Raw genomic sequence first — 27,364 nt, 5'->3', positions numbered from 1 at the left:
CTATGAACAATAGAGAGATGCAGAACATGCCACTTCTGCATGGAATTGTTGCTATTTTAATTTTCAGCCTAGATACTATGGAGTTGAGTAGATTAAAAATAAATAGACATAAGGTATGGCTCCTTCCAGCCTTCCCCCGCCTGATTGTTGAGAGAAGTTCTTTCCTTTTGGTAACTTGCATGGGTTGTTGAAATTACAAATTTGTATAGGTGTGGCAGTGTTGGGTACAATTTTGTACTGGAAAAATTCATCATAAATATTTTGCAAAGCTAAACTCAAAAGCCTCAGCCATCTCTATCTGTTGGCTGCTGTAAACATCCAGATTTTGGTCATATGGGATGGATTTAAGGTTTCAGGAAAACTGGAAATGGGTATATTACTAGTAGATATCAGTATATTTAATAGCAAATAATTTATCTGATGAATTTATCTTGTTTTTATGTTTATAAATTATCTGCAGTAATTTGTTTTTTCTTCAATTTATTTGGGGGAGATTAGGGACCTTGGAGGAAATATCTTAATTCATCCCAAAATAGGCTTCTGATGGAGACCCATGCAGGCTTAGTTGGACAGGAGGATGGGTCACCATGAAGTTGACTTTTTTGAGAGGCAGACTGACATGAAAGAGTGGAATCCCAGGGATGAGTGTTTTTGGAGATGGATGGTTTCCTCCTCTGAGTGAAGCCTGCATAGTACCCAGGGTTACAAAAAAGCTCTCCATTGTTATTAGTAACTTCATTACCAGTACTGGCAATCCTCACTGGAGAGTCCATTTCTTTGTGACAGTAGGGCACACTGAGAAGGACCATCACAAATTTAAGATTATAGCAGCTATGTATTGTAGCATAAGGATTTTGGAGAAGGTGGAGAGACTAGAAGGCTGAGAGTGATATTCAATAGTCCACAGAAGACAACAATTTAGTCTCATTATATAGCAGCTGGTTTATTTCCACCAGGTTTGGGAAGCATACAGAGTTTACCTGACCAGCCTTCTATATTCCAATTTTACTTTGAACACAGAATTTAGAAAAGCTGTAACTCATACCACTTTTTATGAATTTAAGTAGCTTTTTATTTCATTTTTTGTTTTTGATGTGTAGCATACCTTAATTTTTAAGTTAGAAAACATCTTTTAGTAAACACAGATGTTTTGTGTAAGACTTCATTGCAAACATTTCCTAGAGCTTTGTTGAAATATTTCTTTATTTAAAGAACAAAAAAGTATTTCCAATACCTTTGTTTGTAATGATTAAAATATAGTTTTAGCCAGTAATAATAAATATGAAAAGAAGCTCTTCAAGAGAAACCTGTTTATCTCTGACTAGAGTTAGGCAAAGATTTAAATGCCAGATAAACAACAGCAGCAGATGCAAATAGGATTGTATCATTTGTGATTTTTATACATCTAGTCAAACTAGCCCTGTAAGCCTCTATGAGGATCCATATACTGAATACTGAATTTCATGACAATTCCTGCAATTTATTTACCAGTCAAGTATTAAATGGGTATTAGAAGCCTTTTAACACAGAAGAAAAAATTCTTTACTAAAGTTTAAAGCAAGAATAAAGACCTGTTGCCATGTTAATGAAATGCCTCTCATTAGCCTATTTGCTAGACTTTTAATCTTAGACAACTATTTTGTATTCCTTCTAATTGGGACCTGTCTGAATTTTTCAGAGAGCAGACACCGTAGCCTGCTTTTCGCTGGATTAAGACTGGCTTCAGAGTAGCAGCCGTGTTAGACTGTATCCGCAAAAAGAACAGGAGTACTTGTGGCACCTTAGAGACTGTTGCTTTGAAGATCAATTTCAGTGATGATCTACTAATACTACCTATATGAGTAATTGAACAAAGTTTGATTGAAAGTGCAAAATTATCCTCCTATTCAAATAATTTCTTATATCCCTAATTAAAACCTGCTCAGAGTGAAGTGATTCACAATGCAAATTATATTGTATCGTCTTTAATTTACAGCTTGACTATATTAAAGGTAAAATTATCTGTAGACCTCTAGTAACTATCAGTTGGCATCTAGTCAGATAAAATATAGGCATTTTGCCATACTGAATGCATATTATCTAGTTTCCTTAGAAATGTTGTTTGTGACAGAAAAAATGCTATTAAGGCACATCAAGTCAGTTTCACAAGTTAACACGTGCCTAAAAACAAATTAAGGAAACAATTATTCTAATGTAAGTTTTTGGTTTTTTAAAATGACAACCCTAACATGAAATATTTTGCTACTCTAAATATAATGGCAAGAGAATCTCTAGCATCTTAAGGTACACCTGCCTATATACAAACTCACCAGGCACCCTGCATTGACCTCTTTGAATCTAATAAATGGAGTCTCTTTGTCACCTTCATCATTTGACTAGGGGAACAAAACCTTTGCAATCGTGTTGTGGAGCTGTGTGTCAAGGAGAGACGATAAATTGAATGTTTTTACTAATTGCGTTGCTACCAGAAGCACCTCCCTATGATATTATTACAGCCAATAGGCAACTTGAATCTGTATCTTTTCCCCTGCTTCTGCTGGTACATGAAATAACTTCTCTCTTCGAGTACTAACATCTGCTTTCCCTCAGATTCTTCCTCAAACCCAATTTCTTTCCCCTACTAACTTCTTCTCCTGTGTTATCTACACCTTTTTTTTGCCCTACCTCAATATTATAGCTGGTGCTGATAGCACTGTCTACTGTTAAGGTTTCCTGACACTTCCCATTATAAACCCTGTTTACAGTTGATTATAACTTTGCAAAACTGTAACCATTGGGTTGAAATTGTCATTGCTGGATGTCTGCCTCAAGACAATGTTTTATTTTTAAACTTCAGCCAACATGGTTCAGGTGTTTCTTAGAACAAGGCTAGTGAAAAATATGTTTTGCTCAATGTTAAATTCTGGTGTTCTTTTCTTTGAAAAGCTCTAGTGCTACCATGCATTTGAGTAGAGATTTGAAATTTGGCTGGGTGGTAGACCTTTGTATCCTAACTTTTGAGTGCTTGATGTTTCAACCTTAATAATGTTCTTTTAACATAGTTTTTGTGTGTAATAATATATAATATAAAATCAGAATGTACAAACTATGGCCCATATTTCAAAGTCACTATTTCAGTTTACACCAGCTGAGGATCTGGCTCTCTGTCTCTAATATAGAGATATCTGGGGGGCAGGTATTGTGTTTTATTTTGTTTTGTTTTTTATTTCTACAAGTTACCAATTTAAATTTGTTCAAATTGATTTCCCTCAATTCCATATAACTTTGCCATGGAAATTCTCAGCCATTCTTTCTCCATTCACTGGCATATATCCACAAAAAAATCAACATTTTTGTTAACTGTGCTATATTTACAATATGCACTGAGAGGCATACGTAGGAAATTGTAAAAAGGACATGACTCAGCTATGGAAATATTTTGGTTTTCTAAATAGGTTGCCCTTGTGTTTAGTTCATTAAAGACTTACATACCAGATAGTCATGCTGCTGATGAGCAGAGAACTTAATACTAAAGATGGTTGTAAAAGAAAATACTTGTAATTCTCTTTGTACTAACAAAACTCTAAGACTACATTGTATGCTTTTAAAAGGGTCAATATGTGGTATAATATTAAGGCATGTTTACCTGTTCAATTTAAGTGGTGAAATCCCGGCTACAGAGGGACCAGGATTTCATCCAAGATTTAACACTGATTCCTTTTTTTATGATCTGTTGTTCACAGTTATCACAAATCTTCTAATTTAGCTAGACTTCCTTGTCAGTGGTTTGCTGCTATCAGTGCAAGCTTGGCTTTAAAGCAGATAGGATTAATGAGCACAAACAAGTGAAAAATAATATAAAGTGATACTGGAGATGATAGAAATGCTTAGGATTTACTCTTACATATTTTATATTTGACTTTAGGAAGTAGCTGCAGAAAGACCTTTCCTAACCCTCTTCAGCTAACTGGATAGCACATAGTTACATACTCGTAAAAGAATACAAAGTGAGGAAAAAAATATCTAGCCCCACTGCTAAGCTATTTGCATGGAATGAGAAAATATGTAAATAGGTTCAGAACAGGAGCAATGCTTTTCGACAGTAATATCTTTCACTTGCATTACTTGTAACATCATTATTGGGGACAAGGATACCAGTTAGTTGCCAAGATACGGCATATCAAAACTACTACCCATTTAGATGAGAAATAAGCATCAGTGAAAGTGAGGGATGCACCAAAAATTAATTAAGTGGGAAACTGAAATTGATGTTGCAATTATGTAGACATTTCCTATACATTTATTTTTATAAATAAATTTGGTAAATTTTGATAAATTACAGTAATGAAGAGAGCACTTTATTACAAAGTGAAAAGGAGGAAAAGTTTGATTCTAAACAGAAATTGTTCTACACAAATTATTAGGCTTCCTATTATTGTTGGTTATTCCTGATGTGGCTATACCTGATTTGATAGGAGTTTCATTTAGAAATTAAATTAATTAAAATATCTATTTACTTTAGATGATCTGAGTACTGTAAGTGGGCTTAAAATAAAAAAGATGGAATGCTTCCATATTGGACAGTTAAATAACTTAGTAGGAAAAATTATAAAATCTCAAACAAGTAATGTAGGAATATGGTCTGGCAAAAACAGAAGACCTAGAAATGGATAGAGAATTCCATTAGTAACATTTGAAACTTGATCTTTTCAGCTTTAGCTGATTTTTAAAAAGTCCCCCCTGCAAAAAAAAAAGAAAAAGAAAAAAAAACTGTGGTAAATATTAGTTTACAGTGGAGCCCCAATTTTCCTCACTACTTCCAATCCGCATGTGCTAGGCCAGGGGTTGGCAACCTTTCAGAAGTGGTGTGCCGAGTCTTCATTTATTCTCTTTAATTTAAGGTTTCGCATGCCAGTAATACATTTTAACGTTTTTAGAAGGTCTCTTTCTATAAGTCTATAATATATAACTAAACTATTGTTGTATGTAAAGTAAATAAGGTTTTTAAAATGTTTAAGAAGCTTCATTTAAAATTGAATTAAAATGCAGAGCCTCCTGGACCGGTGTCCAGGATCCGGGCAATGTGAGTGCCACTGAAAATCAGCTCACGTGCCGCCTTTGGCACGCATGCCATAGGTTGCCTACCCCTGTGCTAGGCATCAGTTTTGCATTGCTTTCCACTAATTTCATGTAGACTTTTAAGGCCAGAAGAAACTATGAGGCAATCTAGTGAGGTGTTAAGGAAGAGTGGCAGAGATGCAAGAATTTACCATGTAGTTTCAAAATATCCAGGTCTGAGCTTTAGGATAAATAGGTAAAAATATTCCAGGGGAAAATACTAATATTAATGGGTCAAATACAACAGGAATTTGATTAAATAGATGGGGGGGGGGGAAGCCCAGGGTGCCTTTTGCATTTAGACCAACTGTGGTAAAATGAAAATCTGCTACAGCTGAACTGCTTTAGTTGAAATAATTGTGTTTAAGCGGGGTGAGTTATTTATTAATTCACACTGATTGGAACCTTTCAGATGCACATCAGACAGACAATTTCCAGTTAGTTCCTATCACAGCCAAACAGCACCCCGCCCATCTCGGTTTGTGACACACACTATTGCTGCCAAGATTTGAACCTGGATTTCATCTGTCCATACACAGCTGCACTGCCATGAGATTTTAAAGAAATCATGTTGCTTATGTGTCAGAAGGGACTCCTTCTCCTATGGCATCAGCAGAGAATGAGTTTTGCCAGAAACAGACTTTAATTTTTTCTTAAATAGACCACGATTGGGCTGATCTACTTCCTGACCTGCCCTACTATTGAAACGCTCACATTAGTAAAATAAAGCACTTCCATGCTTTTTAAAACAACTATTCCGGACCAACAGTTTTTCAAGTTGACAGTTAAAATGGAGTATTCAGTCTGACTGAAATCTATTCCACCCACATGGAATCCAAATATTTTAGTTCTATGCAGGTTGAGTGCAAAGCGGTGGGGTGTGAAATCCACATCCCCAACCCAGGGCCAGAGGCAAGGATGCTGTGCATCCCCCTGCTATGAGTTTAAGGAGAGTGGGGCACCTTACTATGGGCTGGAAAAGTGGTTGTAGCCCTTCCACACCAGCTGTGTATGATATTGGATCTGTGTAAAGATGGAGTTGAGGCCCCTACTTAGCGTGTATCTGTTCCACCCCTATTGTGGGCTTTATGCTGGCAGGATGGAAATCATTTCTCCAGTGAGTAAGACACCCCTATTGTCCTCGCTGCCAACTGACCCCATCAGTGCAGTCCTTATGGTGCAGGGACTTAAATGGTGCAGAAGGCCTGGCCTTGGTCCTTCACACAATGGATGAATTTCCACACAGAATGTATAATACTCTCTACACCCTTTTAAAAACATTTAAGTCAAACACACTTGTTTAAAACCGTTGAGTATCACAGAGACTGTTTTATGCTCTGACTTCTCTTTGCATGACCACAACCTAAATTACAAAGACAACAGATAATTGCATAAAAAGTGAAACTTAAGTTACACTTTATTCTTCTTGTCTGTCATCTAGACTACAAACAGAAAGTAACATTCCTGGTTGGAAGTGATATTGGTGAAGGTCCTCAAATTTCCATGAATGTGAGCCTCACTGGACTGGACAGCAAGAAAAAGGATGTAAGAGAAGGCTGGGTATCTTTTAAATCTGCTGGTTATTCTGGTGGTTTTGGCTTTCCCTCCCTTCATAACCAGGAATCTTTTAAAGAGCTCTGCAGGGGTCCCTTTGTTTCTTTCATGATAGCTGGGTTGGAGATAGTGAGTCCCTTGGGATTTGTTTTATGTGAGTGAAGCTAATTAAACAGTTAGATAATGGTCCACAGATAAAAAAAGATAACAGCTGGCAGAAAGATTAGAAGCAGGAGAGTTGTGATTGTCGGGACTGTTGAGAGTAGCAGTCTGACCCATAAGGCACTTGCTCTTTGGCCATCTCTTTGATTAACTGTTGCCTATCCAGACAAACATTTACATGGATTGGATCATACAACCCACAGAAGATTTTGACGTTGTATGGTATGGTGATAGCACACCAGGCTGACCTATTCAGTAAACGTGTGTGAACAAATAAATGGCTGTTCTTCTTGAGAATCTCTATATTCGCACTTGAACAAAAGTATTTGTGTTCGAGTGGAAGTATTCATCAGACACTATTCATCTTTTATTCAGTATTTGATAGTTACTAACCTACTATATTAAAAGTTTATTTAGTTAGGGAGGAGAAATAATACTGAGATTTTAGTGGCTACTAACCATAAGTAACTAACAAGCATATTAAACAGTTCACAGACAACCAGTAGGCTGACACTTGGTCTTCCAAGCTATTTAGTGTACACTTATATCCATAGAAATCAGGGCTGATTTACAAATGACTCATAAAATAGCAAAATTAATCAAGTATCAGAGGGGTAGCCATGTTAGTCTGAATCTGTAAGAAGCAACAGAGGGTCCTGTGGCACCTTTAAGACTAACAGAAGTATTGCAACATAAGCTTTCATGGGTGAAAGCTCACTTCACCAGACGCAAGTAATGGAAATTTCCAGAGGCAGGTATAAATCAGTATGGAGGTTAGTTCAATCAGGGAGGGTGAGTTGCTCTGCTAGCAGTTGAGGTGTGAACACCAAGGGAGGAGAAACTGCTTCTGTAGTTGGATAGCCATTCACAGTCTTTGTTTAATCCTGATCTGATGGTGTCAAATTTGCAAATGAACTGGAGCTCAGCAGTTTCTCTTTGGAGTCTGGTCAGGGAGGTTGAAGTGTTCTCCTACAGGTTTTTGTGTATTGCCATTCCTGATATCTGACTTGTGTCCATTTATCCTCTTGCGTAGTGACTGTCCAGTTTGGCCAATGTACATAGCAGAGGGGCATTGCTGGCACATGATGGCATATATAACATTGGTGGACGTGCAGGTGAATGAGCCGGTGATGTTGTAGCTGATCTGGTTAGGTCCTGTGATGGTGTTGCTGGTGTAGATATGTGGGCAGAGTTGGCATCGAGGTTTGTTGCATGGGTTGGTTCCTGAGTTAGAGTTGTTATGGTGAGGTGCGTGGTTGCTGGTGAGAATATGCTTAAGGTTGGCGGGTTGTCTGTGGGCGAGGACTGGCCTACCTCCCAAGGTCTGTGAAAGTGAGGGATCATTGTACAGGATGGGTTGTAGATCACTGATGATGCGTTGGAGAGGTTTAAGCTGAGGACTGTAGGTGATGGCCAGTGGAGTTCTGTTGGTTTCTTTTTTGGGCCTGTCTTGTAGCAGGAGGCTTCTGGGTACACGTCTGGCTCTGTTGATTTGTTTCTTTATTTCCTTGTGTGGGTATCATAGTTTTGAGAATGCTTGGTGAAGATCTTGTAGGTGTTGGTCTCTGTCTGAGGGGTTGGAGCAGATGCGGTTGTACCTCAGCGCTTGGCTGTAGACGATGGATCATGTGGTGTGTCCGGGGTGGAAGCTGGAGGCATGAAGGTAGGTGTAGCGGTCGGTGGGTTTTCGGTATAGGGTGGTGTTAACGTGGCCATCGCTTATTTGTACTGTGCTCCACCACGATTTCAACAGCTTCCACCCCACCATCAACCTCAGCCTGGACCAATCTACACGGGAGGTCCACTTCCTAGACACCACAGTACAAATAAGCGATGGATATCGTGCTGAAATACAATATATTGATGTGCAGAACGTGGCATGTCGCTGGCATGACACACCCAGCTAGATTTTTTTTTTTTAATGGACACAGTTGACTGACAAACCACAGAATAAAATAATTAAACTTTTCAGAGAAGTTAATGAAACGTTATTTAACAATGTTGACAGGCAGTTTTTTTCCTACTTAACCACATTTTTAGTAAAATTCCCTTTTTAAAAATCATGCCTTTTTGTTTTTTATTTCATGGCATTGTTAGCAGTGAACAATATGTTGGCTGGCGCTAGACAGTCTCTGCTATGAGTAGCTGGTTTCTGGGCTCTAAAATGATTTTGGTTGAAAAGCTGATTGAGCTTAATATGTATTCCTTAATATTGTGCTGCTTATACATTTTTCTGCTCATGAGTTTGCCAGTCTATAAATGGGTTCCTTGTTGCGCCAAACCCCTTTGTACCCTTCTCTCCTTTTAACCCAGCAGTCCACCTTGTCCCAGTCTTTTGCTATCTCTCAGATAAGAGTTAGCAGATAGAACAAGAGTCAGCTTTTCAAGACCTAAAGTTCCTCCAGGAAGGTTTGGAAGAGGAGGGAGCCCTTAGAACCTTTACAACGTTTAGAGCCATCACAGGGGTTTCTCCTTTATGAGAGTGGAGAACCTATCAGTAATATGCAGTCTGATAGATCCTGTGCAGAGATTAAATGTAGTCCTCCACAGGCTCTGCTTAACTACTTTTGGCTTCAGTTTCCCTGTATTGTATAACAATCAATATGGCCTTCTTGGTAGCAATTATTTCAGCTATAATGACAGGATATCCTTTAGAATGGTCTCTAGCATCACTACTGTAGAAAAAAATACTGGGTGATCATGTAATTAAACACTGTCATAAAATGTACGCACAAGGATGCTGAATTAAGTTTATATGGGCAATCTTAATTCTGGCATTTCTTGACTTTGAAGTGCTTTACTTTGCAACTGTAACATTTTTAATGTAGCTTTTGTGTGTAATTGATTGTATGGCAAAGTGTTCAATTTATGCAATTTGGAGTGTGAGGTAGGAGGGAGGTGAAGACTCTGTATTAAGTCTCAGGTGAAGTCCTATCCTAGAAAACAATTGAGATAATCTGGTCCTTTCCAGAAAAAATATGTTGCTTGGCAGAAATATTTTTGATGCCTCAGATCTCTTTGGCAAGAAATATTTAGCAATATCCAGAGAGGGATTGACTGCATCAGTGGCAGGGAAGTCTCCCCACCCACCCTTTAGTTTGATGGTTGAATTTTAACACGGAGCTTCTGGGATCCCTGTCTCCCCAGCATATCCCTGAAACTATTGTCTTTTACATTAGCATCTAGGACTCCGTTTTTAAAAAAATAGGTTCCTGGTGTGCTAATAATAGAATTTTGATCTAGTGCCAATATTTTAGGATGGTCTCCCACAAATATTCTCCCCCTCTCCCCAGCTTGTGATAAATTCTGAGTATGAGGGATTCACTTCCATAGAGTAGAAAAAGGAAGGGACCAGTGAGTGTATTAATTTGTTCTCATTTAAAACAAATGTTCTCATAAACATAACCAAGAAGGGAGGTAACACCACTTGGCAAACAAATGCATACTAAGCTGCACTTGCTGGAAGTGTTTAGCCTTTATTTCTGAAACTTAGGCTGAGTATATTGAGAACATAGCACAAGTGTTTAACTTGAAAATAGGGTAATGGGAAGGATTCATAACAGGGGAGCAGGAGTTGCCTCCCACAAGATAATTTTTTGAAAATACCTGATGTTTTGGCACAATCTTGCAAGAAGCAAAGCACTGTTACTCAGTAGTATTTTTGTAAGTGCCAGGGATAAGTCATCTCATAATGTTAGCTATATATAGTGTGTTGTTTCAAATCAAATTACACAGCCCTGATGGGGTGGCTTGTTCTTTGCCTGGTGGAACAGCCTCTGGCATGGGCCAGAGGGCTGGCCTGCCCTGCCCTACCCAGGCCTGCAACAATAGTCACTAGAACCAGTGCTAAGCAGGAGAATTGATCTGGGCTTTGCTCCCTGCCTATCCAAGCAAGTAGAGAACAGATCAGTGCCTCCAGCTTAGTCTGCCATATGCCACGGGGCTGAATCTCCTCCACTCCTCATCCTCAACAGGAAGGAGAGAAGGAAGGCCCTCACCTGGACTGTAGGTGTGGAGGAAAAGAATGCCAGGTGTCAGCCTGTGCACAGGTCTGGGATAGGGAAAACAACAGTGGTGCAAATAGTCTCTGGCATAGGGGACAATGACTTCATGGCTTCAAAGGCCCCTATGTCTTTTGGATTGGGAATGCCTGGCCTCTCTGAGGATTGGGGAGGAAAAAGTGGCTGGCCTACCTCACAGTCCAAGTGCCATTAACCCTCTCTATTATAATCTACAAGATTTCAGGCTTCTAATTAGAGCATTTTCCTGCTAAACAGAATTGGCCAGAGGGTAGGACTCCCTCTCAGTTTCTCTTCTGACCTTTAATAAATGAGCTAAAGTCAGGTAATTTTGCTGAAGCTTTAACATCATGTTTATAAGTCTTCAGACTGAGATGGTACTCTCTTACAACATTCAAATCTGGGTCTTAAATATGGGCTCATTCCTTTCACCAACTTTATCTCTCAATAGGCCTAGAAGGTGTTTGTTTGTTTGTTTTGTTTTTTATGGGAGTGATACTGAAAACAGACTTTTTTTTCTTATGGTGCTGTCTAGATGCACAATTTTAACTTAATGTTGCATTGCCATATAATAAAAAATGTGTCTGAAAATCTAGGTGGTCCCAGGATCCCTAGCTATTTATGGGGGAAAGGAGATCTGTTGTGAGGCAAAATTTCCACCCCTGTGCCCCACCCTCCCAAAAGATTCTCTCTCACTCAGTCTCTTTCTCTCCAGTTTTGAAAAACACCCTCAGGGCATTCTTTTTATTTGAATTGATTTTCTAGTTGTTTATCTTTTTCAATCTGGTCATGAAAGGCACATCTGGTTCCTATTTTAATCAGTAATCCTGTGGGAGCAACATCATATTATAGAGAGCTAACAATGCTAAAATAATAATCCATAATGATGCAACTTCTGGTAATATAAAACTCTTTTATCCTCTGTTTGTATAAGTGTGTTAATGATGTAGGCCAACTGATTTCTTTGTAGATAAAACTCACTAAGGATCTTAATAGCAGAGATATTTGGATATTAGCTGACGTCCACATAAGTGAACTCTTCAGACAGTCAGAAATTCCTGCATTTTTATAGTGTGTGTGTGAGCATTTTAGTTCTTATGAAAAGTGCCAGGCTGATAGTCTTGGAGAATGAAGACCTCTGTTTACAGGCAGAACAGGTACAGCAAGCCACCACCAGTGCAAACTTCCTAGCCATAATGCCTTATTCTTTACCTAGTGGGTCCCACGTCTAGAGGTGAGATGGTAATTCAGTCCGCAAATGGATTCAGTGTTGGGCATATTTAGGGAGACTCCCCAAAAGGGTGCCAATTAGTGGTGGTTTTGTTATGAGGCTACCTGTTCTGAGAAGGCTGAACTAAAGGTTTAGACCAGTAGTCTGTAATCCAATCCTTCTAAATAAAACTCTTCATATAAATTCTTCCCAACTCTCAAAGTTCCTAGGAATAGAAGGACCTTCTTCAGACAGCATTGGAATATTGGGGGATCCCAGGGTGGAGAGAGTCTTGGAGAATGAAGACCTCTGTTTACAGGCAGAACAGGTACAGCAAGCCACCACCAGTGCAAACTTCCTAGCCATAATGCCTTATTCTTTACCTAGTGGGTCCCACGTCTAGAGGTGAGATGGTAATTCAGTCCGCAAATAGATTCAGTGTTGGGCATATTTAGTGAGACTGCCCAAAAGGGTGGCAATTAGTGGTGGTTTTGTTATGAGGCTACCTGTTCTGAGAAGCTAGAATGAAACCAGCTGATTTCACATTGGCTGCCAAACAGCCATCAGGTGGGTAATGCTCATTTGCTACCTATGCAGGCTGTCTTTGAACCAGTAACGTTAGAGAGATGCTTTATATCCCATCATCAATCCCCTGAATAATACAGAAATATCTGCTTTTAGAAATTAAGTAACACTGAAGTATAGATGCTCTGATATTTTCACATAGTATGAGAAAGCTACAGCATCTGTTCAACAGAAAAGCAGATGCTGGATAAATTTATATCTCTGGGTTCAATTGAAAGTGTGGACCTACATGTAAATTATGCTCATATCTGCCTCATTGTGCATTGCTACTACTTTAAAATATACAGACTTCCAGGCTCTCTCCACCCTGGGATCCCCCAATATTCCAATGCTGTCTGAAGAAGCTCCTTCTATTCCTAGGAACTTTGAGAGTTGGGAAGAATTTATATGAAGAGTTTTATTTAGAAGGATCGGATTACAGACTACTGGTCTAAATCTTTAGTTCAGCCTTCAAAATATTTCTTAGAGCTGACACGTTAAAATATGCCTGCTTCTGCTTTGACTAGTTCAGCAAAGCCTCTCACTGAAGCAGCATGTGCATATTTTAAATGACATGTCAAATACTATAACAATACTACAGAATCAGGAAAGATTTTATTGATAGTCTTAGTGTTATAAATTAAACAATTATTCTGAAGACTAAATTTGAGAAATTCTAAGTCCACAGCATCCATTTTCTCAATACTTTCTCCTCAAACCCATTTTCAGGAAAATCCAGTGCTTACGTAGCATCAGATGGGAAGCTTTTCTCAAATTCAGTATTAAAGCAGGAGTGGTTTATTTTAGAGCACTCTAAGTACAAGTAACTTTAATGGAGGTCTCCTTAGGTTTGCATGCTTAGTAGGGAGGTTGTGGGAAGGCAGAGAGAGAGGCTGCTCAATATGTGAGTTCTGTAATTTTTGAAGTTCTACACTTAATTCATATTATCAGTGGAAAACCAATGCGATTGGAGATATGAAAATAAGGAACAAATGCATAGTGTCTATGTAGTATTTACACACTATCCTAATTTTATTTTGGGGAGGCAAAAGAGGGCATTCTGAACCTCTCTATTTAATGCCTACAGTCATAAATCTCCTAATAAAATGAAGCAAATTAGAGAGGAGCCAAACGTTTGAAAATGCTGTATCCAAACTTCTGCCTTTAAGCACTGGAGTTATAGCTGGGAAAATATGCTGCATTTCAGAGAAGAAACAGTGATATCCAGTGGCAGCTTATATTCAATCTAAAATATTGTATTCCTCACTGCTTGAGGTATTTTTAAACAGGACTGGAAAAAGCATTAGGGAATATATTGTAGCTAACAATCCTTCATTGGCAGAGGAAATGGCTTAGATTAAGTAATAGATTTTTTCCCCATCCTGAGGAATACAGTTGTCTAAAACAATTAATTGTGGGTATTGTCAATTACCTGTCTACATGAGGGTTTCTTCAAAGGATCTTAAAGTGCTCTTTTTTGGCATGAACAGGAGTGCTTGAGAGTACCCCAACCTAAGTTATCTGGTAGACTAATAGCCCAATGTCCTGGCCAAATTCCAGTACAGTTTCCATCAGATGGTATATTCTTTATTTCACATAATAAATTGTTCAGTGTTGCTTACACACTTTTAAATGGATGCTGCATTCTTCATAGAAGTGTCTGCATTTCAATGGTGGATGAACTGAATGATTATATGCTACAGGCAAAGAACTTTGGAATCTTTATGATGTTCTTAAAATGCAATATTTCCCTGACAGACATAAATAAGTTTAAGAAATGTCTTGTTTGATATAATTCATTTGAATATATAATTTAATATGGAAAGGTTGAAATTGGTTTCTATGAAAAGTTAATGTAGTGAACTGAAATTTATTATTTGTTTTCCTGTTGGTCCCATGTTGACACTATATAATTTCAAATATTTCAGCTGTTTTTTGTAAACTATTCTCATCTTCAAAATGTTCCACTTTGGATATATTTTTGAGTCACAAATATTTTGGCATGTATTGGGGGGGGGAAAGGGTGGGGAAACTCACCCCCTCCCCCTTGTCTCTGGCATCTTTAGATTTCCATTCTAGGTAATTCAAAGTTGCTGGTCCTGGGACAGGAGTCCAACCTGGGATGTTTTTCCTATCATAGGTGGTATGTGGTGGTTAACTTTTCAGCTGCTATAATTATACCCAGAATGCAAACCTAATTGCCTTTGATGATGTTTCGCTTATCTTTCTATCCTCGTGGCCTATTTTCAAGTATTCTTCTGGCACTTTCATAGTATATGTCACATTTTTATTTCCACAGTAGCTGTGGTAGCTGAGTATCATTGTTTTCCGAATACTTAGCCAACCTTGTATGAGTAATAAAAGAATCTGAAGAGCATGAAAATCTATGTATTCAAGATCTTTGCTATATTCCCCCTCCCCCCAAAAAAAGTTTCTAGGATCTACTGGATGTAAAAATATCCTTAATATTTACCTGAAGAGTTTATAGCCCTAGTCCAGTCTGACCAAGAACTACATATGAGCAGAAGTTATTTTGAAGCAATAGTAATATTTTACATTTATATAGGACCTTAAGATCACAAAGGGGAAATTGAGACACTGAATTTAAGCGATTTGTCCAATGTGTCACTGTGAGACAATAGCAGATTTGGGCATAGAACTAGAACAGATTTCCTCACAGATCACATATTTTAATAAACCTTAAATTTATGTGGGATATACATCCAGCTTTATGATAAAGACTTGTATTGCAGTATGCTTCTCTCTTGACCCTGCTCTTTACCCGAGGATTTATTACACACTTATGCTATTGTGATATATTTATGGTGTTAAATATTTATTGCATATAAATTGATTAAGATGATGCTATATTATTCCCTAGTGTGGAATGAAGGCTTAATAATTGACTAGGAATAACACAGCTTTTCTGGCATTTGACAGATATTTTTCAATGGCCAAATCCATTGCTCAGCTAGTTGGAACTCAAGCCACATACCTTCTCTAAACACTACTGCTTGGACTCCAGCACCAGAACAGATGTTCTCTGGCCAGGCCTTGTTACAAAACCTCTTTTTCTAACAGAGATCATTAGCTTCATCGTTCTATTTGAAATATAACTGTGCTCTAGACTTCTAATGTGCATGGAAGGTGGTTCAATTTCAGCTTAGCTGCAGAAACCGTTGGCTCCCAAAAAATTGTTTGTGTGAGTGTGGAGAGGCAATTTGGAGCTTTTACTGAATAACAGAGTAAATAAGATCCATGGTGGATGGAAGAGATCTTTGGCATGAGTTTACCATCTCCAAGCACTTTGTCATGGGAAGCACTTGTGGAGCCAGACTAATATGGTCTGACCAAGTGTTTCTGAATATGTCAAAAGGATACAATTGCTGTAGAACTCTTCTGCTAAATAGAGTCTAGTATATTCAGAATATACCACTTCATGCTGAAGAAACATACTTATATATAAATTCTTTTTTACAGTAACGCTTCCTTTTAAAATAGTTAAAATTAGGTCTCAGGACAAGAGTAAATTATTTTCCAAGATTGAGGCAATTAGTTAAAGAATTTTGCAATAATAAAAGTAGGAATTTGTTGCTGTTATCTTTACACTGGAAAGGGAAAAATTAATGTTTTTATTAAACTCTTGACAAAAGTGAAATGTGAATTTTGCCATCCTTTATAAAGTATGATTCCCCATTCATTTACAAATTAATGGCACAATATGGCTATTAGTATTTTGTTTGACATAGTTGTATATCAGATTTTATTCCACTTAATTATTACAAGCCAGGTGATATTAGCTCATATTGTACCATCAGTTTTTAAGTTGAAGTCTTAACTGACTACTTCCCCTAAAAATCCAGTGATGCCATATGACCCATTGTATGTATTATACACTGCTATAAAATAATAGTAAGAACAGCTCTTGATGCACAAAACGAAAACAGCTAAATTAACTCTACTTTATCAAAGCTTTACACACTGTATAATCAGATGCCCTTTCCAAATCAATAGGGAATTTATAGATCTGAACTTCTCATACAGTAACAAGCTATCAGCAATCAATCCTTTTAATTTACTACAGTTGTAGGTCGGACAAACTTTAGAATTTTTGAAATCATGAAGTATGCTTATTTTCATAGTCATGTTATCCACTGTCATCCAAGTAAACATGAGGCTACTTTGACTCTAAATATTTATAAAAATTATTCTAAAATATATTGCTGAAGATTAGACAACTTTTAGCAAGAATATTATTTTTGCTGAAGGTCACACACTAATGAAAATGTAAAGGCATTTGTTTCATTCCCAGATTATACTCTGTTGTTTTTATCAACCGATTAAACAATAGAATTGATGCAAGGTAAGTCAGATTCCTCGAATGGATAAAATATTCAGAACCTTCCTTTGGAGATTTCATTGTCACCTGCAATGGAAGGAACAGGGCACAAGTTTGAATTTTTGTTTATAAACAAAAATAAAATTTTAAATAAAAAACTTGGGGTTATTTTCAAATTGCATGAAAATATCTAATATGCACACAAATCGGGTAGCCCTTTTGTTTCCCACTACAACATTCACTGCATAACTGCACTTGAAGAAACTTCCTGCTACTACTAAGTTATATTTGTGTGCGCAGTAATTTATCTATTTTATTAGGAGGGAGATTTCTACCTGCTTGGAGGACTATTTGGTAGCATGGTGCTTTACTGGTAAAGAGCAGATTCTAGTAATGTTTTCTTGCTGCCATTATATGAATTTTATATTAGGATGTTTTGTAAATTCAGGCTGTCGATCCTACGTTTTGATGACTCAGTTAGTGGACTAGTACTCTAGATTTATGAGCAAACTTCAAAGGATTGAATTCTCACTTGAATCCTTCATTTTAACCATGAATTTTATATTTAGTAAGAGCCAGCTCTCCATACTTTTTATGTAATTAAAAACAACACAATTTTGAAAATTTGAGCCTTACAAGAAGTCATAAATAAGCTATATTCTACATCCTGATGATCTATGAGAAAGAAGATGCAAGGTTTTATCCCTTTTAAATATTGAAATAAATGTTAAATGCAAATCTCTTGCCTGTGTATAGAAACATGATTTAGTATTACTGGTACTCCCTGTGACAGCGTACCCCATAAGGCTTTATGGGGGGGTGTTTATAAATGTATGTATGATATAACTGAAATATGTTTTGTGCTGCCTGTGCCATGTAACATATCTTCGTAAAGGTTATGGCCTACTATATCTATTCATCCTTTGTACTTATATACCATTTTCTACTTGAGGTTAAGAATATGGGCTGTATGCTTGCTTGATTTCTAAGTAAGCTTGGTGTGAGGCATTTGGTCAGCTTCTTTAGGAAGGAATTTGCCAGGTTAAGTACCTGATCGGGAAACACTTGGGGAACAATGCATCTTGGGATGCTCCAATCCACATAAAAAGTCTTCCTGGAGACATGCAAGATACCATGTGGACAATGGCGTCGGCCTGTAAAGACTGAGTCATGCAGGGGCATGTGACTTGCCCAGGTGTCTCCAAAACTCCATCTTGGAGCTGGACTTTGCATAGGAGGGAGGAGGGGGGGTCTCCTCCCACAAGAGAGAGCCTATTTATACCTGGAGGAGACCCCCCTCCTCCCTCCTATGCAAAGTCCAGCTCCAAGATGGAGTTTTGGAGACACCTGGGCAAGTCACATGCCCCTGCATGACTCAGTCTTTACAGGCCGACGCCATTGTCCACATGGTATCTTGCATGTCTCCAGGAAGACTTTTTATGTGAATTGGAGCATTCCAAGATGCATTGTTCCCCAAGTGTTTCCCGATCAGGTACTTAACCTGGCAAATTTATACCTGGGGGAGACCCCTCCATTTTGTCTTCAGCTGGCTAAAGAAGGAGCCTCTCCACCCCCCCCAGGATACTTGAAAGAAACTGAATCAAAAGACAGAGACTACAGGGGTTGTGAGAGATTGCTGGACCCAGGCTAAAGGGAGATTAGCCTGTAAAAGGGAGCATTCGGGAACTGGTGAGGAACTTATCTGTATTTAGTTTGATTAGACATAGATTTGCACATTTTATTTTACTTTACTTGGTGACTTACTTTGTTCTGTCTGTTACTACTTTAAACCACTTAAATCCTACTGTCTGTATTTAATAAAATCACTTTTTATTTAGTAATTTACTCAGAGTGTGTATTAATACCTGAGGGAGCAAACAACTGTGCATATCTCTCTATCAGTGTTATAGAGGGCGAACAATTTATGAGTTTGCCCTGCATAAGCTTTATGCAGGGTAAAACGGATTCATCTGGGTTTAGACCCCATTGGGAGTTGGGTATCTGAGTGCTAAAAACAAGCACACTCCTGTGAGCTGGTTTCAGGTAAACTTGCAGCTTTTGGGACAAGTGATTCAGACCCTGAGTCTTTGTTAGAGCAGACTGGAGTGTCTGGCTCAGCAAGACAGGGTGCTGGAATCCTGAGCTGGCAGGGAAAACAGAAGCAGGGGTAGTCTTTGCACATTGGGTGGCAGCTCCCAAGGGGGTTTCTGTGATCCAACCCGTCACACTCCCTTTTCCATGGATGGCACTGGGTAAGGAACTGACATTGCATATTTAACTTCCATTAATATTTTTTCCCAATGAAAGTACAATAAGTCCAAACAAAAGAGGAAATAATATGGGTGAGTCTCTGCATCTTCCAGTTACCATCTGACTTAGTATCCAAAAGCTAAAGGAGTTGCCTGAGAAGAGGCTATCTTTCTAGATAAGAGGAAACAAGCTCTCCCATGCAAACAGTGGAACACTATGAAATGGTAACAGTATTGAGATCCTCTGTGATTTTTGACAGGATTGCATGTCAGGTAGTGCAAGATCTGCAGACTTTCTGGAGGAGCAACTGAAAACAATGTAGTGGGGGGTGGGGAGAGGAAGAGTTACATATTCCTGTCACTTTTCAAGAAGAGCTGAGCAAATAATTGGGGTGTGTGTGGCCAAGCTAATTTTTTTCACTTTGCCTTGCCAAAATGAAAGCCAAAACAATTTAGTTTAGGTTGACTTGAAACAAAACAGTTCATTTTGAAATGAAATGTCGAAATGATTCATTTTTGACTTTTTTTTTACATTTTTTATGGTCATCCTAAAGAAATCCCTCCCTCCTTCACATACCACAAACTACAATGCATTATTTAGCTTCCTCCAACACTAAGAAAATGTCTCTTTTGGAACCCATGGTCTGTTCTACAGAAATGGGGACACATGAGTTGGAGTTAGTAAAGAAAACCGTGCAAGATGTGCAGGAAAGAGATTGTCAGAAATGACACTAAAAATCTTATAACACAAGTATTGTACAGCTTTTTCTTGAAGGCAGTGAAGCAGAACCATAGCCTACAAGTATAGTCAAGAGGTGTATTGTGCCCCTAAAATCCATTCCAAGCAGACTTTACACCCCTGAGTGCCCTGCTCCCTGGGATACAACAGCAGACATCAGCATATCCCAAGCCTAAGAACTACAGTGTTTATGGGATTGTTAATCATATGTGGAGCCTCTTACCCCTATGTCACCAGTTTAAGTTCAACCCAAGGCAGCAGTGATCAAAAGTAGTTACCATATGATGGTTTTTTAATAGTCTGGCTGTAAGGAATTACTGGCCTTAGTCTATTTTCTGGTAGACAGATGTCCTGGTTACAAAACTACAGTTACAGTTACCAGCCTCTTGGTGATCTTAGCAGAGAGGCCTAGAACAGAATGGGCACAAAGACTATACCACCTCTCCTATGGAGTTGCCACTCCCACGTGCCATCTCTTTGAATAAAGTACTTTAGTCAAAGTAACATTTTTCACAAGAAATAAATTAACTTTAAATTTTAAAAAGATTAACTTTTGAATATCTATTAATATACCAGGTAAAATAACTTTATCATTTTATTAAGGTTTTCAGTCTCACATTCAGTGCTATGCATTTTCATTTGTAAAATAAATTTTATAAAAAGTAAAGGATTGGATAAACTATAGAGAATAAATTTTTACACTTAAAGGACATCCATCCAATATGAGAAGCTGTAGGATATACTATAATTGCTTTCAGTCTTGGCTTTTCCACTGATAGCATTTTGTTGTTGAGAAGAGTAATAAACTAAACAATTGTGAGAAATCTAGGAGAGTAATTAATACTATATGCAATTAATTTCATGAGAAAAGCAGGGCCTCTCTTTTATAATACACTCACAAGGGGCCCATCAACATAAAATCTTAAAGGAACTTTATTCTTATTTTTTAGTCCAAGTTTCTTTCTGCATACTGCTCCCATTGTGTTAAACATCTGGTAAAGGCATTTGCTAGTGCTAATATTTTATAATTTATAACATGGTCAGACTGGAGAGTAGGAGGAAGAAATCCTGTTCTCTCTATGGTGGGCTATTCCTGCTGCTACAGAGCTAGTGAAGTTTTTATTCATCACAGCCACAGATAGATGATAAGCTGTATTGGATGTACTAGCATTTCCAAGATGGCAAGAGCTTTGCCAGTTAATTTCCTCACCTGGATTTTCAAATGGCATGTTTTTATTCACGTTGGCAATGCACAAAAGCACAAGTAATATGCTTTATTTTAAAAATAGCTAATGTGTTTGCACGATTGGACCCCAAGCTGGAAACTTACATCACCATGTATTTAACTTTACTCAGTCCTACTGACTTCAGTTGGAGTACTCACACGTTAAATTTACACACTGGCTTAAAAATTTGAGGACTGCACCATAAGAAAGTAATGAGAATGTTTGTAGTTTTCCATCTCAGTTTCAACTGTAAAGTCCACGTTTTTAACAAAATAATGCTCTATCATTATTATATTTATAGAGAAACATCTCCTTCTCTCTTGTGTACTCAGATTGCGATACAGCATAATAAAAACAAACAAATTAAGATATAGTAATTTTATAAATCTGAAGAAGTGAGGTTTTTACCCACGAAAGCTTATGCCCAAATAAATCTGTTAGTCTTTAAGGTGCCACCAGACTCCTTGTTGTTTTTGTAGATACAGACTAACACAGCTACCCCCTGATACTTTATAAATCTGAACATTCAAGCAGATAAAAGCAAAGGTATTCCAATAAAAGAATGGATGCGAGGGAAAGGTAATGAACAGGAGACCAAATGTGTTAATTCTTATAAACACCTTGAGAAGAGAGGTTATGTAAAATGGATTTCAAAAAGAAGCAAGTTCCACAGATGTGCGCAACTGCCTGCTGATTTAAGACAATACTGGTACCACTAAAAATGGATGGGTGGGGGGAGAGCGATAGCTTAGTGTTTGAGCATTGGCCTGCTAAACCCAGGGTTGAGAGTTCAATCCTTGAGGGGGCCATTTAGGGATCTGGGGCAAAAAAAAATTGGTCCTCCTAGTGAAGGCGGGGGACTTGACTTGACTTGATGACCTTTCAAGGTCCCTTCCAGTTCTATGAGATAGGTATATCTCCATATATTATTATTATTATAACCAGGTCTTCAAAACAGCAGCAAACGAGGGTGCTTGATCACACAAGGTTTTGAGCTCTCCTGCAAAGTGTGTAGTTTACTCATTTCCCACTAAAATCAATGGGAATTGAGGGCGCTCAGGAATTCCGAAGAGCACTTAATGCCTTGTAGGTCCCTAGAAAAGGAGGCAGAGCATGCTTTATGTATTCTGCTTCATCTCACTCAGTCCACACTCTATCATCTGCTCCTTAAAATTATAGTTGAATTCCTCTACGCTTCAGTTTTATTGTTTTGGAGAGTAGAAAAACTTGGCTAGAGTATAATATTTAGAGTCCATTTTTTGCTTACTCTTTAGAAAACTTACAAGCACATGAGCAATACAAATGTATACAAGTTTCTTACCATTTCAACCATGAACTGCTCATTATCTGTTGGCTGTCCATTCAAAATTAGCAGAAATCACAACCTTAGCTCCCTTCCCTTTCTAGAGCCCCCACAAACCTGGGAGAATAGATAGGCTTTGTAGTGTCATGGAGACGGGTTTTGTTGAACTGAAATGGAAGCAAGTTAGATGTTTAAAGATAAATTTCTGCTCTTAGAAACAGCTATTTAAATCTAGAGTAACTCTAGATTTAAACTACAGTAACCTCAAGCAGAATTTCCCTAACTAGTTATTTGCATGTGTATCTGAATGCACAAATTGTATACATGCATTTTTCAACCCTCACCCATAAAAATCTGAGCCACAGGATTTAAAAATGAGTCAGCTGTTTTCTACCAATACAGTTGCTATTGTCAGTTAAATATTGAACGACTACAAGACTCAAATTAAGCAACATCACATTGGGAAAAAGAGGGGGAATATCAGCTAACAGGTTTATTTAGAGCTCTCATCAAAATCAGCTAATAGACTAATTTAGGGCTCCTTATCACTAACAAATTTGTCTTGGGTTTGTTAAAATCTTTAGCCAGCTAACATAAAGAATATCAGTAATAGAATCATTACATTATAGATATAAGCTAGAATATTTGTAATTCCCATTTCTGATCCAGAGTTACTCCAGAACACATACTCTACTCTTCTTTATGTAACCATACCTACAACATACAGACGTTACCTTTCAATTCTTGTGCCTTTTTGTCACTGAAAAAGTTAGCAGACTTGATTAGCCATCCAAAAGTTAGGCCTTTTTAGGGTGACCAGATGTCCCGATTTTTGGGTCTTTTTCTTGGGAGGCGTGGTAGATACACTAGAGGGTAGTGATCGGATACAGAGGGACCTAGACAAATTAGAGGATTGGGCCAAAAAAAACCTGATGAGGTTCAACAAGGACAAGTGCAGAGTCCTGCACTTAGGACGGAAGAATCCCATGCACTGCTACAGACTAGGGACCGAATGGCTGGGTAGCAGTTCTGCAGAAAAGGACCTAGGGGTCACAGTGGACGAGAAGCTGGATATGAGTCAACAGTGTGCTCTTGTTGCCAAGAAGGCTAACGGCATTTTGGGCTGTATAAGTAGGGGCATTGCCAGCAGATCGAGGAACATGATCGTTCCCCTTTATTCGACATTGGTGAGGCCTCATCTGGAATACTGTGTCCAGTTTTGGGCCCCACACTACAAGAAGGATGTGGAAAAATTGGAAAGAGTCCAGCGGAGGGAAACAAAAATGATTAGGGGTCTGGAGCACATGACTTATGAGGAGAGGCTGAGGGAACTGGGATTGTTTAGTCTCCAGAAGAGAAGAATGAGGGGGGATTTGATAGCTGCTTTCAACTACCTGAGGGGGGGTTCCAAAGAGGATGGAGCTCGGCTGTTCTCAGTGGTGGCAGATGACAGAACAAGGAGCAACGGTCTCAAGTTGCAGTGGGGGAGGTCTAGGTTGGATATTAGGAAAAACTTTTTCACTAGGAGGGTGGTGAAGCACTGGAATGCGTTACCTAGGGAGGTGGTGGAGTCTCCTTCTTTGGAGGTTTTTAAGGCCCGGCTTGACAAAGCCCTGGCTGGGATGATTTAGTTGGGAATTGGTCCTGCTTTGAGCAGGGGGTTGGACTAGATGACCTCCTGAGGTCCCTTCCAACCCTGATATTCTATGATTCTTCTATAGGCTCCTATTACCCCCCCACCCGCTGTCCTGATTTTTCCCACTTGCTCTCTGGTCACCCTAGGCCTTTTCCATTAACTTTCCCCAAAATCTACTGCTGTAGATCTTCTAAATATTCTGGTATTAACTTCCTAACTGAAGTCACAAAGCAATATTGTATCTTCTGATATGTAAATCCTGTTCTATAGGTCTTTATAGGAAAGATATATAATCTTTTTGTCCGTCCTCGTGATCTATCTGAAAACATATGCCCCCTGACTGGAATTTCTATTTGCATACTTGCTATCTCCACATGATTGTACTCATTTTGTTTCTTCTTGTAAAAAGAAAAATATTGCCAGAATGGAAAAATTGTGAAATTTTTGTTATACTTAATTTTTAAAATTCACAATTACAAATAAAACCACACTTTCAATGTTTCTTTTTATGACTTTTGGTTACATATTGTAACTTGTGAGTATTTCTTGACATGTTTAACACAAGATAACTTTCTATATACTAAATCCCTGACTTAAAACCAGGAAAGCAAGAAACTGCTGAATAAAGTTTAAAACAATGCACTTAATCTATATCCTACATTTTACAGCAAATAGAGGGTTTGAACTTCCATGTCCTCAACTCTCACTGAAATGGTAGTTGCACATGAAGGAGGCTTGCAGGATCAAGCCCAAAGACTACCCAGTGACAGGATTTGCATGAAATATTTATGCCCTGGAGTAGATTGAGGATGTATTTTCACCTCTAGCACTGAATTTTCTTGCTTTGGATGACACTGCTGCTTTCGAGGAGACATTAAACAGATCCTTACAATTTTTGGTTATTAAAAAGTTGCATGGAATTTCTCAGATGCGGGATGTTAACTCTAATGGTTCTGGTCAAATTCCTACTCAGGTAGTTACAGTAGGGCCTACATTTGCCATACGCTTTTATTTGGATAGTCTTTACTTTCTGTTTCAAACCATTATGGAGCATTACTGTGCACTCTGAAACTCCTGCTGCTCTGTTCATACATACTTTTAAACAGTGAGTAATGTATTCCCTATCATATTCTTTACTTTTATGGGGTTGGTGATATTTAATAGTTGTAAAGCATTTGAAATCTGTATGCTATGCAGACATTATAGTTCTGATTGTAGTGCTGTATGTACAGGATAACATGAAGTGAGTGGAACAGTTGACTGGAAGTCAGAATTTTGGGTTCTAGTCCCAGTTCTGTATTTTTCTTTAAAATGTCTTATCAAGTCTTCATTCTGGCCCACATTATGAAAAGGGAAGGAAAACTGGCAGACCTCTGGCAGGAGGCTGCAGTATTAGGAATGTGCTGCTTCTATGGCATCAACCCCTTTGGATCCTGTAGACACTCTTCCATCAGGGTACAGATCTGTGGCTGAGGAGATGGGCTGAAGGGAAGGAGTATGGGACATACCACACTGTGCAGCATCTCTATGTGCACACACACCCTCTAACCCCACAAGGACTCCACTCAAAAGTTAATCCACAGAGTATAAACTTTGGATGACCCAATTTTTCTCAAAATTTCTCAATGTGTGGGAACAAAGCTGGGTCCATCTCTCCCTAGGTTTCCATATGATTTAGAGGAGATGCCAATGTATACCTAACTATGCCCTTTTTAACCTGATTACACAGTAACCCTTTGCTCATGTCTCTTTCTCTAGATAGCTAGACAGCTTTATATGACTATTTTTCTAAGTTGGCTTTTTGTAGATGTGAAATATTTTCATCAAATTCCTCTGAAAATTTATTGTAGCAAATGTGATATTGTTTCCAGCTGTTTCTATCCAGAACTGATATTAAACACTGGAAGATAAGAGACAACCAGATCATTTTCTCTATCAGTCTGAAGCTAAGTCATGGGAATTAATAACGTTGAGAATGCATGTCAGATTGCAGTTGGAAAAACTAGAGTCAGAGATCTCAACCAGCAGCAGATGTGAAAGCAGAACACTGATCCAATTATTACCTAGCGCTACAAAAACTGGAAAAATATTCTGGAGGCCAACAGAGACAGTCATTCTTTCTGGGTGGCCTGTTCGGCTTGTCTCTGACTGAGCTCCATTTCAGAGTGTCATCCAGGAGGAAAGTCTTTGGGTCACAAGGACCCATTAAAAATTCAGCTACCAAGGGATTATACCATTCTGTCTCAATACACATTAGACTTGGTCTTCCTGTCCATGTTGACATAAAATGTAAAAAATGCATAGAAGGAGACAACCAGATTCATTAACATTCTCTTTAGTGACACATCCTAAGGGGATAACACACAGCTGTTTCAGCACATTTCCATATCATTGCTTTGCTTTCATGTGGACTGACACTTCTGGTGAGGTGAAATTATAACAATGAAAGAAAAGGAAACCCTATCCCCATCATTCACTCACCAGAAGCAATTGATCCAAAGCACTGGATGCTAACCACAGACTTTACAGAATGCTTCAAATTATCATTAGTGATATTACTTGTGGGATGAAAATATTTCAATCAAGGCAAACAGCTGTAGGCTACTTACACGTTTGCAGAAGTAATGAGTGCATTTTACTCTTACCCATGTCATCTGTAAATTATACTGCATATGTTTTCAGTGGTTTTTGAGGGCATCAGATGATGCAGAGATTTTTTTTTTTGTATGTCCACACCTACTTTTCCTAAACCGACACCACTCTTAACAGTTTGTTCAACACATTGGACAGCATCTCACCAGTGATGATTCTTTTGAAGGCACAGACTGCTGCCATGACTGAAACCCATAAAGCATGCTTTTAAAAAAAAAAAAAAAAAAAAAAAAAAAGATCTGCCAGACAGCTCTCATAGCATTATATGGCTGTAAAAGCAACAGAACGCTTTAATTACTGGGGAGAAGGGAACTACTGCTGAAATTGAAATAATTTTTCCCGTAAAAGAAAATCTGCTCTAGAAAATCCCTTTAAGCACAGTGCATACTCCTATGCTAAACTTGGGTGGAGGGCTACCAAGAAGTGCAAACAAAAGATCTACTTATAATAAAAGTTATAGAAAAGTTATAGTGCGTGCTTGGGCAATAACACTCAGCAGGTATTCCATGTCACTATGTAGGATCAGTTTTCTTGACTTGCATTCAGAACTGGCAAATCTTGTATTTATAGTTGAACCTCAGTAGCTCAGCTGCCCTAAAATCTGCTACCATGCT

The 27,364-nt window shown here is 38.3% G+C and overlaps 1 protein-coding gene across 1 annotated transcript in view; it reads left to right on the top strand.

The window, feature by feature from the left end:
• The window catches only part of FAM227B (family with sequence similarity 227 member B), a 169,251-nt gene that overhangs the window by 102,823 nt on the left and 39,064 nt on the right, over nucleotides 1-27,364 (top strand). The gene's annotated exons all lie outside the window — the stretch shown is intronic.

The sequence above is a fragment of the Emys orbicularis genome, chromosome 10 (assembly GCF_028017835.1).
Source record: "Emys orbicularis isolate rEmyOrb1 chromosome 10, rEmyOrb1.hap1, whole genome shotgun sequence".
NCBI classification, from domain to species: Eukaryota; Metazoa; Chordata; order Testudines; family Emydidae; genus Emys; species Emys orbicularis.
The sequence above is the reverse complement of the archived record's forward strand: the minus strand, read 5'-3'. Positions and strand labels throughout refer to the sequence as shown.